The sequence below is a fragment of the Bombina bombina genome, chromosome 2 (assembly GCF_027579735.1).
Source record: "Bombina bombina isolate aBomBom1 chromosome 2, aBomBom1.pri, whole genome shotgun sequence".
Lineage (NCBI taxonomy): Eukaryota > Metazoa > Chordata > Amphibia > Anura > Bombinatoridae > Bombina > Bombina bombina.
In genome coordinates this window covers 307,859,601-307,874,875 of record NC_069500.1, presented here as the reverse complement: position 1 = coordinate 307,874,875, position 15,275 = coordinate 307,859,601, and the positions used below count along the sequence as shown (strand labels likewise).

The following is a 15,275-nucleotide window of genomic DNA, read 5'->3' as shown; positions in this document are numbered from 1 at the left end:
CCCCCTAACCTACAATAAACTACCAATAGCCGTTAAAAGGGCCTTTTGTAGGGCATTGCCCTAAGTTAAACATCTCTTTTACCTGTAAAAAAATACAAAGTTCAGGAACCGTGAGTAGATATTCTGGGGTTAGTGTTAGTTTTTAAAAAAAAAAAAAAATTAGATTAGGGATGGGCACTTGTAGTAAAAGAGCTGAATGCCCTTTTAAGGGCAGTGTAAAAGAGCTGAATGCCCTTTTAAGGGCAATGTCCATACAAATGCCCCTTTAGGGGCAATGTGTAGTTTAGGATTTTTTAGAGTTAGGTTTTTTTATTTTGGGGGTTGGTTGGGTGGTGGGTTTTACTGTTGGGGGGACTTTGTGACTTTTTTACAGGTAAAATAACTGTTTAACTTAGGGCAATGCCCTACCAAAGGCCCTTTTAAGGGCTATTTGTAGTTTATTGTAGGTTAGGGGGTATTTTTATGTTTGGGGGCTTTTTTATTTTTATAGGGCTATTAGATTAGGTGTAATTGTTTTTATTTTTGATAATTTAATTTATTATTTTTTGTAAGCTTATTTTTTTTTATATTTCGTAATTTAGCGTTTATTATTTTTTGTATTTTAGATTTAATTTTTTTTTTCGTAGTGTTAGGTTTTTTTAAATTTGTAATTTAGGTTTTTAATTAGTAGTATTTTTTTATTTTATTAGAATAGTTATGTTAGGTTAATTTATAGTTTAATGTTAGGTTTATTTTTATTTCAAAGGTAAGTTTTTATTTATTTAAATATAGTTATATTATAATTTTAATTTAAAGTTAGGGGGTGTTAGGTTTAGGGGTTAATAGTTTAATTTAGTGTTTCCTTTTTAATATATGAGGAGAGTCCACTGCATCATTCCTTACTGTTTGGAATACTGAACCTGGTCACCAGGAGGAGGCAAAGACACCCCAGCCAAGGGCTTAAATACTCCCCCCACTTCCTTCATACCCCAGCCATTCTTTGCCTTTCGTCACAGGAGGTTGGCAGAGAAGTGTCAGAAGATTGAGTAGTTCCTTATGAAGGGTATCTACCCTTCAAAATGGGACTGGAGTTTTAAGTAGTCTTGTCAGCCTCTCAGTGAGAGCATTGACGAAAGTTAGGGTCTGGAAATGCAGGGAGAGTCTTTCTGCGAACCCATCCAGACTCGTATTAACAGCTCCTAAGCAACCAATGTTGACAAGTTTCACTGCCTACTTCCATCACTCAAGTCCATGTCAGGAGCGATGCTACAAGACTGTCAAACTTGAGAGGCTGTGTTTCTGTTCCACGGCATAGATTCCGGTAAGATAGTTTCATTTTTTATACACATATGATAACGCAAAAAGACAGGGTCACAGTGTGGTTACTTTTATCTGTATGGAATCAAGGGTTAATATCTCCGGAGGGGGATTATTGAACAGGGGGAATTAATCACATAATTTTATTTTATTGTGAGATGAGGCTCAGACTGATGTGGGGAACGTACAGGTTTTATTTTCGTTTTAATAAGCTAAGCAGCCTGAAAAGGCTTGGCACGCTTTTTCCTATGGCAGGGGCGGTCCTGCATTGCGCACCACGTGACCGGGTGTGGTCACACTGATTTCCTCTTTCCTGACCGTGCGGTTTACAGGAGACAAAGCCGTTTCTCTGTTGGGCCTGGGTCATAGGAGGTGGTGAGTGCCCCAACCATTGGGGGTATAAAGGTGCCATTTTATCTTATTAGCAATAGTCATAGTTATAGTTAATAGTCAATAGTTATAGTTTTATAAGCGCAAGCTATGGAGGATTCTGATGCTTTAGAGGGTACTCCCTCTTTACCCTAATACCTCTCTATATTGTGAGGATGCCACGGTATACCCACCTGCTCAATTATTTCCTCATTCCTTGATAATGTAATCATGTCAAAGAAAGTTGATATGTTTAGTACCACTGAGCCGCCCACCTCTGAGGAGTCTCTGTCCCATGATGTGCGCACCCTACAGTCATCTCCCAATACACATGCAGCTTCCCGTAGCACTCCTAAACCTTCATCTGGAGGGGCCCTTTTACCACCATAATTTCCTGAGCAGTTACAAACTACAGTGTCTGCGCCCTTTAGTGCTTTACCTTGCCCTGCTAAGCGCAAGTGCAAGGTCAAATATTGCTATACTTTCCAGGGGTCATCTACTAGCTTGATGGATTTATCTGATACAAGATTATCCGCTGATGAAGATGCCTCTGATACTTCAGAGGATGCTCTTTCTGGGTCAGAATCTGCTGCCTCTAAGCCTCCAGCTGCGGAGGAACCAGACTTTAGATTTGGTGCCTATCTAGTGTTTCACACTGATAAGGCTGTCCTACGTACCCACAGTTTTTTTTCCTAAGGTGGTGTCTGATCGTAACATCAATCAGAAGATTGTGGTTCCTTCCTTGTGTCCTAATCCTTCTTCTTTGAAGGAACGTTTACTTCATAATCTAGATGTGGTTCGAGCTTTGAAGTTTTATCTTCAAGCTACTAAGGATTTTAGACAAACGTCTTCCTTGTTTGCTATCTACGTTGGGAAGCATAAGGGTCTGAAGGCTCTTTGACTTCCTTATCTTTTTGGTTGAGGAGCGTTATACGCTTAGTGTACTTGTCAGCGGGACTTAGAACTCCTCAGAGGATTACGGCTCATTCCACTAGAGCGGTGGCTTCATCTTGGGCCTTTAAAAACGAGGCATCTATGGATCAGATTTGTAAGGCGGCTACCTGGTCCTCCTTACATACTTTTTCAAATTTGACGTTTTTTTGCTTTGGCTGAAACAGCTTTTGGGAGAAAGGTTTTGCAGGCTGTGGTGCCCTCAGATTAGGGTCCGCATTTTCTTTTACCCCTCCCATTATCATTCAGTGTCCTCTAGAGCTTGGATATAGTTTTCCCAACAGTAAGGAATGATGCCGTGGACTCTCCTCATATTAAGAAGGAAAACATAAATTATGCTTACCTGATAATTTAATTTCCTTCTGTATGAGGAGAGTCCACAGCCCCCGCCCGTATACTCTGATGGGCGGACCGAAATGTTGTGTTTTTCTTCCAGCACCATTTATACCCTGATATTTCTCCTGTTCCTTGTTCCCTTGGGAGAATGACTGGGGTTTGAGGGAAGTGGGGGGTGTCTTTGCCTCATCCTGGTGGCCAGGTTTAGTATTCCCAACAGTAAGGAATGATGCCGTGGACTCTCCTCATACAGAAGGAAATTAAATTATCAGGTAAGCATAATTTATGTTTTTGCAAAGTGGGGGGGCCGGTGGTCTACGGGTTAATAGGTTTAGTTTAGTAGTTGCGATGTAGGGGGCTGGAGTTTTGGGGGTTAATACTTTATTATAGTGTTGGTGATGTGGGGGGCTGGCGGTTTAGGGGTTAATAGGTTTATTTAGGTGTCGGCGAAGTCGGGGAGCGGCAGATTAGGGTTAATAACTTTTATTAGTGTTGGCAATGTCGGGGGGGCGGTGGTTTTGGGGTTAATATATTTATATAGTGTTGGCAATGTGGGTGGGCGGCAGATTAGGGGTTAATAACTTGATTTAATAGTCATGATGTGGGTGGGTGGGCGGCGGTCAATAGGTTTAATATAGTGTTTGCGATGCGGGAGAATGGCGGTTTAGGGGTTAATAGGTAGTTTATGGGTGTTAGTGTACTTTGTAACAGTTTAGTTATGAGTTTTGTGAAAAATTGTAACACTTTATTTATGAGTTTTGTGAAACATTTTTGTTTTGCAAAATCCATAACTACTGCTCTCAGATAGCAGTATGGATCGTGTCGGTATAGGCTGTTACGCAAGCTTTTTAGCCTGAACGCACAACCTGTAATACCGGTGCTATGAAAATTCCACACAAAACGTAATTTTTTGATTGCGGAATGGATGTTGGGTTACAGGCTAAAATGCTTGCGGTATAGCTATACTGACACGATTCGTAATATGCGTTACTGGCCATTCCAGCGTAATGGCCAATTTTTCAGCGTTAAAAGACGTACCGCACCGTAACGCAAAACTCATAATCTAGCCGTATGTTTTTTATTCCTGTCATCGCTGCTCTCTGTGTAGGAAAGAATGAATCAATAAAGGATAGGAATATATTAAGTGAGGAGTGGTGTTTACTGGGGCAAAATAAAGTAGGTTATGTACTGTCATGAAGTTGAAAATGATAATACAATGTAGGTAAACTACATTTTCTGTACAGGATTTGTCTGGTTATTGAAGAAGAGGGAAGTAATTCCTATAATCCTGTATTTTCTATCATTTTTATTTAAATGTTTAACATTTTACAAATACATGAGGTAAATTTTCGATGTGTGGAGGAAAATCAAAAGCACAAGGAAAAAAGAAAGTTTCAATAAAAAAAATGGCCCAGCATATCACAATAAAATTGTGTGCTTGTATAATGTGTTTTCTCCCTAACCTGAAAACTTAGGTTGATAACCAGCCTTTATTTATCAGTGGGGTTTTTAAGGATCATATCACTGTAGATTAGGGGTTATAAATTGTTGCCCTGCAGAGGTTTTGGAATTATTTATACACGTTACTATGACCATTATTTTATTTTCACAGTAAGATGTCAGCCCAACAACTAAAAGTTATCAGCAACCCTGAAGTAGAAGTCTGTCAGGGCTACCTTGGGTTTTTTATTTCACCTGCAATTCATAAAGGGACCTTAGCATTAAGTACATTTATATGGTTGAATATAAATCCATATTAAAACAATAATATTCCTTGGAGCAATTTTAACTTTCTGCTATTTTATTTCGAATAAAGGAACATTCCATTGGTCTGTGTTGGCAGTGACTGTCAATGGAAGTTGGGTCTGGAAAGAGTTTGGTTTGGCCTCATGCAAAACATTTAAACTATAAACCATATTGCATATTTATAAGAGTATTAAATATTTGTCTTGAATTTCAGTTTAAAAATAATAATTTTACCATTTGAAATTCAATCTTTAAAATAATAAACCATACTCAAGTAATCTGTTGTAAGTTCCATGTTGGAATTTTTTTTGCAGTTTCTTCCTGTTTATAATTTACATTTACTGGTGGTAGAATCTCATTGTATGGATCCTACAAGTTTAATAATAATGTGTTGTAAGCACTTAGGCCTAGATTTAGAGTTCGGCGGTAGCCGTGAAAACCAGCGTTAGAGGCTCCTAACGCTGGTTTTAGGCTACCGCCGGTATTTGGAGTCACTCAAAATAGGGTCTAACGCTCACTTTTCAGCCGCGACTTTTCCATACCGCAGATCCCCTTACGTCAATTGCGTATCCTATCTTTTCAATGGGATCTTTCTAACGCCGGTATTTAGAGTCGTTTCTGAAGTGAGCGTTAGAGCTCTAACGACAAAACTCCAGCCGCCGGAAAATAGCAGGAGTTAAGAGCTTTCTGGGCTAACGCCGGGTTCATAACGCTCTTAACTACTGTGCTCTAAAGTGCACTAACACCCATAAACTACCTATGTACCCCTAAACCGAGGTCCCCCCACATCGCTGCCACTCGATTAAAAATTTTTAACCCCTAATCTGCCGACCGCCACCTACGTTATACTTATATACCCCTAATCTGCTGCCCCTAACCCCGCCGACCCCTGTATTATATTTATTAACCCCTAACCTGCCCCCCACAACGTCGCCACCAGCTACCTACAATAATTAACCCCTAATCTGCCGACCGCAAAGCGCCGCCACCTACGTTATCCTTATGTACCCCTAATCTGCTGCCCCTAACACCGCCGACCCCTATATTATATTTATTAACCCCTAATCTGCCCCCCACAACGTCGCCGACACCTGCCTACACTTATTAACCCCTAATCTGCCGAGCGGACCTGAGCGCTACTATAATAAAGTTATTAACCCCTAATCCGCCTCACTAACCCTATCATAAATAGTATTAACCCCTAATCTGCCCTCCCTAACATCGCCGACACCTAACTTCAATGATTAACCCCTAATCTGACGACCGGAGCTCACCGCTACTATAATAAATGGATTAACCCCTAAAGCTAAGTCTAACCCTAACCCTAACACCCCCCTAAGTTAAATATAATTTAAATCTAACGAAATTAATTAACTCTTATTAAATAAATTATTCCTATTTAAAGCTAAATACTTACCTGTAAAATACATCCTAATATAGCTACAATATAAATTATAATTATATTGTAGCTATTTTAGGATTAATATTTATTTTACAGGCAACTTTGTAATTATTTTAACCAGGTACAATAGCTATTAAATAGTTAAGAACTATTTAATAGTTACCTAGTTAAAATAATAACAAAATTACCTGTAAAATAAATCCTAACCTAAGTTATAATTAAACCTAACACTACCCTATCAATAAATTAATTAAATAAAATACCTACAATTACCTACAATTAACCTAACACTACACTATCAATAAATAAATTAAATACAATTTCTACAAATAACTACAATTATATAAACTAACTAAAGTACAAAAAATAAAAAAGAACTAAGTTACAAAAAATAAAAAAATATTTACAAACATAAGAAAAATATTACAACAATTTTAAACTAATTACACCTACTCTAAGCCCCCTAATAAAATAACAAAGACCCCCAAAATAAAAAATTCCCTACCCTATTCTAAATTAATAAATGTAAAAGCTCTTTTACCTTACCAGCCCTGAACAGGGCCCTTTGCGGGGCATGCCCCAAGAAAATCAGCTCTTTTGCCTGTAAAAAAAAACATACAATACCCCCCCCCCCCAACATTACAACCCACCACCCACATACCCCTAATCTAACCCAAACCCCCCTTAAATAAACCTAACACTAAGCCCATGAAGATCTTCCTACCTTGTCTTCACCATCCAGGTATCACCGATCCGTCCTGGCATCCGGTGCTGAAGAGGTCCAGAAGAGGCTCCAAAGTCTTCCTCCTATCCGGCAAGAAGAGGACATCCGGACCGGCAAACATCTTCTCCAAGCGGCATCTTCGATCTTCTTCCATCCGGTGCGGAGCGGGTCCATCTTGAATCAGCCGACGCGGATCCATCCTCTTCTTCCGGCGTCTCCCGACGAATGACGGTTCCTTTAAGGGACGTCATCCAAGATGGCGTCCCTCGAATTCCGATTGGCTGATAGAATCCTATCAGCCAATCGGAATTAAGGTAGGAATATTCTGATTGGCTGATGGAATCAGCCAATCAGAATCAAGTTCAATCCGATTGGCTGATCCAATCAGCCAATCAGATTGAGCTCGCATTCTATTGGCTGTTCCGATCTGTAATATTTTTCTTATGTTTGTAAATATTTTTTTATTTTTTGTAACTTAGTTCTTTTTTATTTTTTGTACTTTAGTTAGTTTATGTAATTGTAGTTATTTGTAGAAATTGTATTTAATTTATTTATTGATAGTGTAGTGTTAGGTTAATTGTAGGTAATTGTAGGTATTTTATTTAATTAATTTATTGATAGGGTAGTGTTAGGTTTAATTATAACTTAGGTTAGGATTTATTTTACAGGTAATTTTGTTATTATTTTAACTAGGTAACTATTAAATAGTTCTTAACTATTTAATAGCTATTGTACCTGGTTAAAATAATTACCAAGTTGCCTGTAAAATAAATATTAATCCTAAAATAGCTACAATATAATTATAATTTATATTGTAGCTATATTAGGATGTATTTTACAGGTAAGTATTTAGCTTTAAATAGGAATAATTTATTTAATAAGAGTTAATTAATTTCGTTAGATGTAAATTATATTTAACTTAGGGGGGTGTTAGTGTTAGGGTTAGACTTAGCTTTAGGGGTTAATCCATTTATTATAGTAGCGATGAGCTCCGGTCGTCAGATTAGGGGTTTATAATTGAAGTTAGGTGTCGGCGATGTTAGGGAGGGCAGATTAGGGGTTAATACTATTTATGATAGGGTTAGTGAGGCGGGTTAGGGGTTAATAACTTTATTATAGTAGCGCTCAGGTCCGCTCGGCAGATTAGGGGTTAATAAGTGTAGGCAGGTGTCGGCGACGTTGAGGGGGGCAGATTAGGGGTTAATAAATATAATATAGGGGTCGGCGGTGTTAGGGGCAGCAGATTAGGGGTACATAGGGATAACGTAGGTTGCGGCGGTGTACGGAGCGGAAGATTAGGGGTTAAAAATAATATGCAGGGGTCAGCGATAGCGGGGGCGGCAGATTAGGGGTTAATAAGTGTAAGGTTAGGGGTGTTTAGACTCGGGGTACATGTTAGAGTGTTAGGTGCAGACGTAGGAAGTGTTTCCCCATAGGAAACAATGGGGCTGCGTTAGAAGCTGAACGCTGCTTTTTTGCAGGTGTTAGGTTTTTTTACAGCTCAAACAGTCCCATTGTTTCCTATGGGAGAATCGTGCACAAGCACGTTTTTGAGGCTGGCCGCGTCCGTAAGCAACTCTGGTATCGAGAGTTGCATTTGCGGTAAAAATGCTATACGCTCCTTTTTTGGAGCCTAACGCAGCATTTTTTTGAACTCTCGATACCAGAGTTAATTTTATGCTGCGGCCAGAAAAAAGCCCGCGGAGCGTTAACAGCCCATCTACCGCCAAACTCCAAATCTAGGCCTTAGAATGCTGAACAGACAGTGTAGTAATTCAGTGACTGCCGTGTTTACACTTGCCAAGTATCCAGGTAAACATTGTGCTTTGGCTATTTACATCTTACACTTGGCTGTCAAGTGAGTTTTTGCTGCTGCGCAGCTTTATTTAGACACAAGGCAGGCTACAGCTGCCTGTTTAGTTTGTTAGCAATTGTTTTGATCTGTAGCCATGACTCGAGGTACACATTGCTGCATAAATAAATTAATTTAAACATCCTCAGCAGTTTTGCTCTGTCAAAAAATAAATACAGAAAATTCTACATTTGGGAACTCCTTATAGGAAGGTTCCAATAATAACAACAACTTTTTAAATTTCAGGGATAGAACTAGGATTCCTTATCTGACGGTGACTGGGAAGACACTGTAAGCAACACTACAAGGTATGCTGCATCATGGTTTGCTCTATTTTGTTTTGTATTTCCTAATCTTAAAGTGTATCTCAGCTTTAGGCATTTCTGAAGTTTTATTCAAATGTATTTAATGTTTCGGAAACATTCTTAATGGATAGATGTGACCATTCTTAGTGGAGGTGTTTCCTGGTGTGTTATTTCCCAATACCTTTAGTTCACACTATCCATGTCTTGGATGAAACCTATTTTTTTTAAAGATTCAGACAGAGTGTGCAATTTTGAACAACTTTCTAATTTACTTCCATTATCTAATTTTTTTTCCATTCACTTTGTATCCTTTGTTGAAAAGAATACCCAGGAGCTGCTGAATGGTGGATGCACATATATGACTCATGTTTTTGGCTTGCATTGCTCTTTCTTCAACAAAGGATATCAAGAGAATGAAGCAATTAAGATAATAGAAATATATTGGAAAATTGTATAAAATGTCATGTTCTATTTGAACCATTGAAGAAAATGTTTGGGTTTCATGCTCCTTTAAGGCTTAAAGGGACACTAAACCCAAAATGTTTCTTTCGTGATTCAAAAACAGAATACAAATTTCAACAACTTTCCAATTTACTTCTATTGTTTATTTTGCTTCATTTTTTTAGATATCCTTAGTTGAAGAAAAAGGAATGCACATGGGTAAGCCAATCACATGAGGCTTCTAAGTGCAGCAACCAATCAGCAGCTACTGGGCCTATCTAGATATGCTTTTCAGCAAAGAATATCAAGAGAATAAAACAAATTAGATAATAGTAGTAAATTTGAAAGTTGTTTAAAATGGCATGCTCTTTCTATATCATGAAAGAAAAAAAATGGGTTTCATGTCCCTTTAAGGGAGGCAATCACTGATGATGAAATGTTGGTTCAAAAGATTTGTTTACTAAGATCTATCAAGTTGGGTCCCATCAAGAGTTTCAATAAATTAGATAACAAACAGATATTGAAGACACAGTTTGTTTAATGTAAAAAAAACAACAACAACAAAAACACACTGATGCTGAATTTAGTTATAAGCTAAACAACTTTAAATAGATAACACAGTACAGCTCTTTAGGGATTTTTTGGTGCTGCCAGGGTTGGTTTTTCACTTGTATATTTGGTGGGTGTAAAAAGTTGAAATTGAACTCTAACCAGGGGGGTACTAGTGGGAACCATATCTTTACCTGTTTCTAGCATTTTTATTTAATTCCCCCTACCCCTTCCCTTACCTCTTTACTTGCTCTATATAGAGCATTGATTATGTAACAAAGGTAAGTATGAAATCATTTAGATATAATTATGTTGGCACTATGAAGTTATGGTCAGCTGGCAAATTTGAGGTTTAGGGGTACTGCAGTAATGACTAGAGGTGCATATGACCCTCTAGAACCACCATTGGTAGCTACATACATATGCTGCACCTAGAGTATCTGCCATTCTCTGCTCATAAGGTGCAATGTATTACATCTCATGAGTGATACTTCGGTTTAGATCTTTTATGCTGGGATAAACACACAGGGCCACTCCCAATCCTTTAGAAAAGTTAATCTAATGATTTTTCTACAAAACTCACCCTTAAAGTCTAATTAATTGTGATTGTCCCGTAGTTAACTACGGACATTAGATTAAAACTAACTCTGACAAATTAGAAAATTATGTTGTTGCATTAGAGGATTCTAATTCAATGTGTTAGAAAAGGTCTTTGAATGGGTTGTTTCCGTGCAATAAAATGTTTTCAAATGAACAATCATTCCAAGGTACAAGATAACCCCTTTATCATTTTTTTTTTTCAAATGGCTTTGAAAACTCTCTTGATACTTTGCACTGACACCTCACCAGCAATATTCCAGTCCATTAGAAAATGCATTTTTACATTGGTTTTAATTTTAACTTGTGTGAATTACCAATTTGAAGACCTTCTGGCTCTTAAAACCCCATGTTTGCTTTTGTTGTACAGCATAGGCTTTTTGGGGGGCTGTCACTCATACTCAAGTTATATTTTAACAAATACATTTTCCTGGTTTCATTAAAATGTTACAGTAGTAAATAAATCATACTTATTACTCATAAAACATATGCAGAAGTTACATGTGATCATGCAAATGTTCACTTATTATTGCAATTAAGTGATAGGGCATAAAAAAAAGAAAAAATGGGCACAAAACAATAGTAATGGGTTACGTACACACGTCATCAATCAAGTTTTTATAGGAATATCTAAGAAATTGCAATCAGACACAAAAGTAGGTATCAGTATAATGAATCCATTATTAGAAAATGTTCTCATTTCCCATTGGCTAATAAATATTTTTTTTTTAACCACATTGGTCTGCAAAAACTCTGGTCTCTTCAAGGTTTTCATGTGTCCATACTAAAACATTATTTTGTAATAATTAAAAAATTTTACAAAACATGGGCCTAGATTACGAGTCTTGCGTTAGCCTTAAAAAACAGCATTGAGGGGTCCCAATGCTGCTTTTTAACGCCAGCTGGTATTACGAGTCTGACAGGTACAGGTGTACCGCTCATTTTTTCCCCCGCGATTTTAGCATGCCGCAAATCCCCTTACTTCAATTGCGTATCCTATCTTTTCAATGGGATTTTCCTAACGCCGGTATTACGATTGCTTGAAAAAGTGAGCGGTACACCCTCTCCTGTTAAGACTCCTACCGCATTTAAAAGTCAGTAGTTAAAGGGACAGTCAAGTCCAAAAAAAACTTTCATGTTTTAAATAGGGCATGCAATTTTAAACAACTTACCAATTTACTTTTATCACCAATTTTGCTTTGTACTCTTTTTATTCTTAGTTGAAAGCCTAAACTAGGAGGTTCATATGCTAATTTCTTAGACCTTGAAGACTGCCTCTAATCTGAATACATTTTGACCATTAGAGGGCATTAGTTCACATGTTTCATATAAATAACATTGAGCTCATGCACGTAAAGTGACCTAGGAGTGAGCACTGATTGGCCAAACTGCATGTCTGTCAAAAGAACTGAAATAAGGAGGCAGTCAGCAGAAGCTTAGATACAAGATAATTACAGAGGTAAAACGTGTATTATTATAACAGTGTTGGTTATGCAAAACTGGGGAATGGGTAAAAAAGGGATTATCTTTCTTTTTAAACAACAACAATTCTGGTGTTGACTGTAGCTTTAAGAGTTTTATGGGCTAACGCCGTAACATAAAACTCTTAACTAAAGTGCTAAAAAGTACCCTAACACCCCTAAACCGAGGCCCCCAACATTGCAAACACTTAACTAAAATTTTTAACCCCTAATCTGCGACCGGACATCACCGCCACTTAAATAAATGTATTAACCCCTAAACCGCCACACTCCCGCCTTGCAAACACTATTTAAATATTATTAACCCCTAATCTGCCATCCCTAACATCGCCAACACCTACCTACATTTATTAACCCCTAATCTCTCGCCTTCAACTTCGCCGCCACTATACTAAATGTATTAACCCCTAAACCTAAGTCTAACCCTAACACCCCCTAACTTAAATATAATTTAAATAAAACAAAATAAAATACTACAATTAAATAAATTAATCCTATTTAAAACTAAATACTTACCCATAAAATAAACCCTAAGCTAGCTACAATATAACTAACTAGTCCTAAAGCCCGTTCACACATTTTTTGCAGGGTACAGCGGTCCCACCCCTTGCGCTCTCTCCCTGCCCCTCTCTTTTGCTCTCTCTCTCCCTCTCTTTTGCGCTTTCTCTCCCCCTCTCTTTTGAGATCTCTCTCTCCCCCCCCTCTCTTTTGCGCTCTCTCTCCCCCCTCTTTTGCGCTCTCTCTCCCCCCCTCTTTTGCGCTCTCTCTCCCCCCCTCTTTTGCACTCTCTCTCTCCCCTCTCTTTTGAGCTCTCTCTCTCCCCCCTCTCTTTGCGCTCTCTCTCCCCCTCTCTTTTGCGCTCTCTCTCTCCCCCTCTCTTTTGCGCTCTCTCTCTCCCCCCCTCTTTTGCGCTCTCTCTATGCCCCCCTCTTTTGCTCTCTCTCTCACCCCTCTCTTTTGTGCTCTCTCTCCCTCCTCTCTTTTGCGCTCTCTCTCTCCCCTGTCTCTCTCCCCCCTCTCTCTTTCTCCCCTCTCTCTCTCCCCCCTCTCTCTCCCCTCTATCTCTATCTCTCTCCCCTCTATATCTCTCTCTCTCTCCCCTCTATCTCTCTCTCTCTCCCCTCTATCTCTCTCTCTCCCCTCTATCTCTCTCTCTCCCCCCTCTCTCTCTCCCCCCCTTTCTCTCTCTCCCCCCTCTCTCTCTCCCCCCTCTCTCTCTCTCCCCCCTCTCTCTCTCTCCCCCCTCTCTCTCTCTCTCTCTCCCCCCTCTCTCTCTCTCCCCTCTCTCTCTCCCACTCTCCCCCCCTCTCTCTCCCCTCTCTCTCTCTCTATCTCCCCCCTCTCTCTCTCTACCTCCCCCTCCCCTCTCTCTCTCTCTCCCTCCCCTCTCTCTCTCCCCCTCCCCTCTCTCTCTCCCCCTCCCCTTTCTCCCTCCCCCCTCTCTCTCCCTCTCACTCCTCCTCTCTTTCTCTCCCTCCCCTCTCTCTCTCTCTCCCTCCCCTCTCTCTCTCCCCCTCCCCTCTCTCTCTCTCCCCTGTCTCTCTCCCCCCCTCTCTCTTTCTCCCCTCTCTCTCTCCCCCCTCTCTCTCCCCTCTATCTCTATCCCTCTCCCCTCTATATCTCTCTCTCTCTCCCCTCTATCTCTCTCTCTCCCCTCTATCTCTCTCTCTCCCCCCTCTCTCTCTCCCCCCCTTTCTCTCTCTCCCCCCTCTCTCTCTCCCCCCTCTCTCTCTCCCCCCCCCTCTCTCTCTCTCCCCCCCCCTCTCTCTCTCTCTCTCTCTCTCTCTCTCTCTCTCTCTCTCCCCCTCTCTCTCTCTCTCCCCTCTCTCTCTCCCACTCTCCCCCCCTCTCTCTCCCCTCTCTCTCTCTCTATCTCCCCCCTCTCTCTCTCTACCTCCCCCTCCCCTCTCTCTCTCTCTCCCTCCCCTCTCTCCCTCCCCTCTCTCCCTCCCCTCTCTCTCTCCCCCTCCCCTTTCTCCCTCCCCTCTCTCTCTCCCTCTCACTCCTCCTCTCTCTCTCTCCCTCCCCTCTCTCTCTCTCTCCCTCCCCTCTCTCTCTCCCCCCTCCCCTCTCTCTCTCTCCCCTCTCTCTCTCTCCCCTCTCTCTCTCTCTCCTCCTCCACCCTCTCTCTCTCTCCTCCCCTCTCTCTCTCCTCCCCCTCTCTCTCTCCTCCCCCTCTCTCTCTCCCCCTCCCACTCTCTTTCTCTTCCCCCCCTCTCTTTTGATCTCTCTGTCCCCTTTCTTTTGCTCTCCCTCCCCCTCTCTTTTGCTGTCTCTCCCCCTCTCTTTTGCTCCCTCTCTTGTGCTCTCTTTATCTCCCCTCTTGATCTCTCTCTCCCCTCTTGATCTCTCTCTCACCTTTCTTATATTTTCCCTACCCCCTCTCTCCCCTCTTTTGAGCTGTTTTGAGCTCTCAGACTGCACAGCCTTTCACGGCCCGCCTGGGCCCGCCCCTTCACGCTCGGCCCCGCCCACATCACGTCCCTCACGTTCAGCCATGCCCCCTTCACGTTCGGTCACGCCCCCGGCCACGCTCGGTCACGCCCACTTCTGCTCGCGCTGCAGAGCAGAGACTTAGAGACTCTCAAAGGCCAGGTGTGTTTTGTCCTCGTGCTGTGCTGTCTACTGCGCATGACAGCTTCGGACAAACACACTTGGCCTTTTATTATATAGGATAGTTGCATTGTAGCTATCTTAGGGTTTATTTTTATTTTACAGGCAAGTTTGTATTTATTTTAACTAGGTAGAATAGTTATTAAATAGTTATTAACTATTCCTAGTTAAAATAAAGACAAATATACCTGTAAAATAAAACCTAACCTAAGTTACAATTACACCTAACACTACACTATAATTAAATTAATTCCCTAAGCTAACAATTAAATACAATTAAATAAACTAAATTACGGGGGGAAAATTACAGAAAATAAAAAACAAAATACACATTTTTAAACTAATTACACCTAATCTAATCCCCCTAATAAAATAAAAAAGCCCCCCCAAAAAATAAAATTCCCTACCCTATACTAAATTACAAATAGCCCTTAAAAGGGCCTTTTGCGGGGCATTGCCCCAAAGTAATCAGCTCTTTTACCTGAAAAAAAATACAATACCCCCCCCCAACATTAAAACCCACCACCCACACACCAAACCCTACTCTAAAACCCACCCAAACCCCCCTTAATAAAACCTAACACTAACCCCTTGAAGATCACCCTACCTTGAG

At 40.5% G+C, this 15,275-nt stretch overlaps 1 protein-coding gene across 2 annotated transcripts in view; it reads left to right on the top strand.

Annotated features, from left to right (window-relative positions):
- MARCHF3 (membrane associated ring-CH-type finger 3) overlaps nt 1-15,275 on the top strand; it is a 444,776-nt gene that overhangs the window by 222,309 nt on the left and 207,192 nt on the right. Inside the window, exon 2 of one of the 2 annotated variants that reach the window (XM_053701628.1) lies at nt 8,923-8,984. The exons of the other annotated variant lie outside the window; for it this stretch is intronic. The gene's annotated coding sequence lies outside the window, so the exon portion shown is untranslated. The remainder of the gene's footprint in view (nt 1-8,922; nt 8,985-15,275) is intronic. 2 annotated transcript variants of the gene reach the window in all.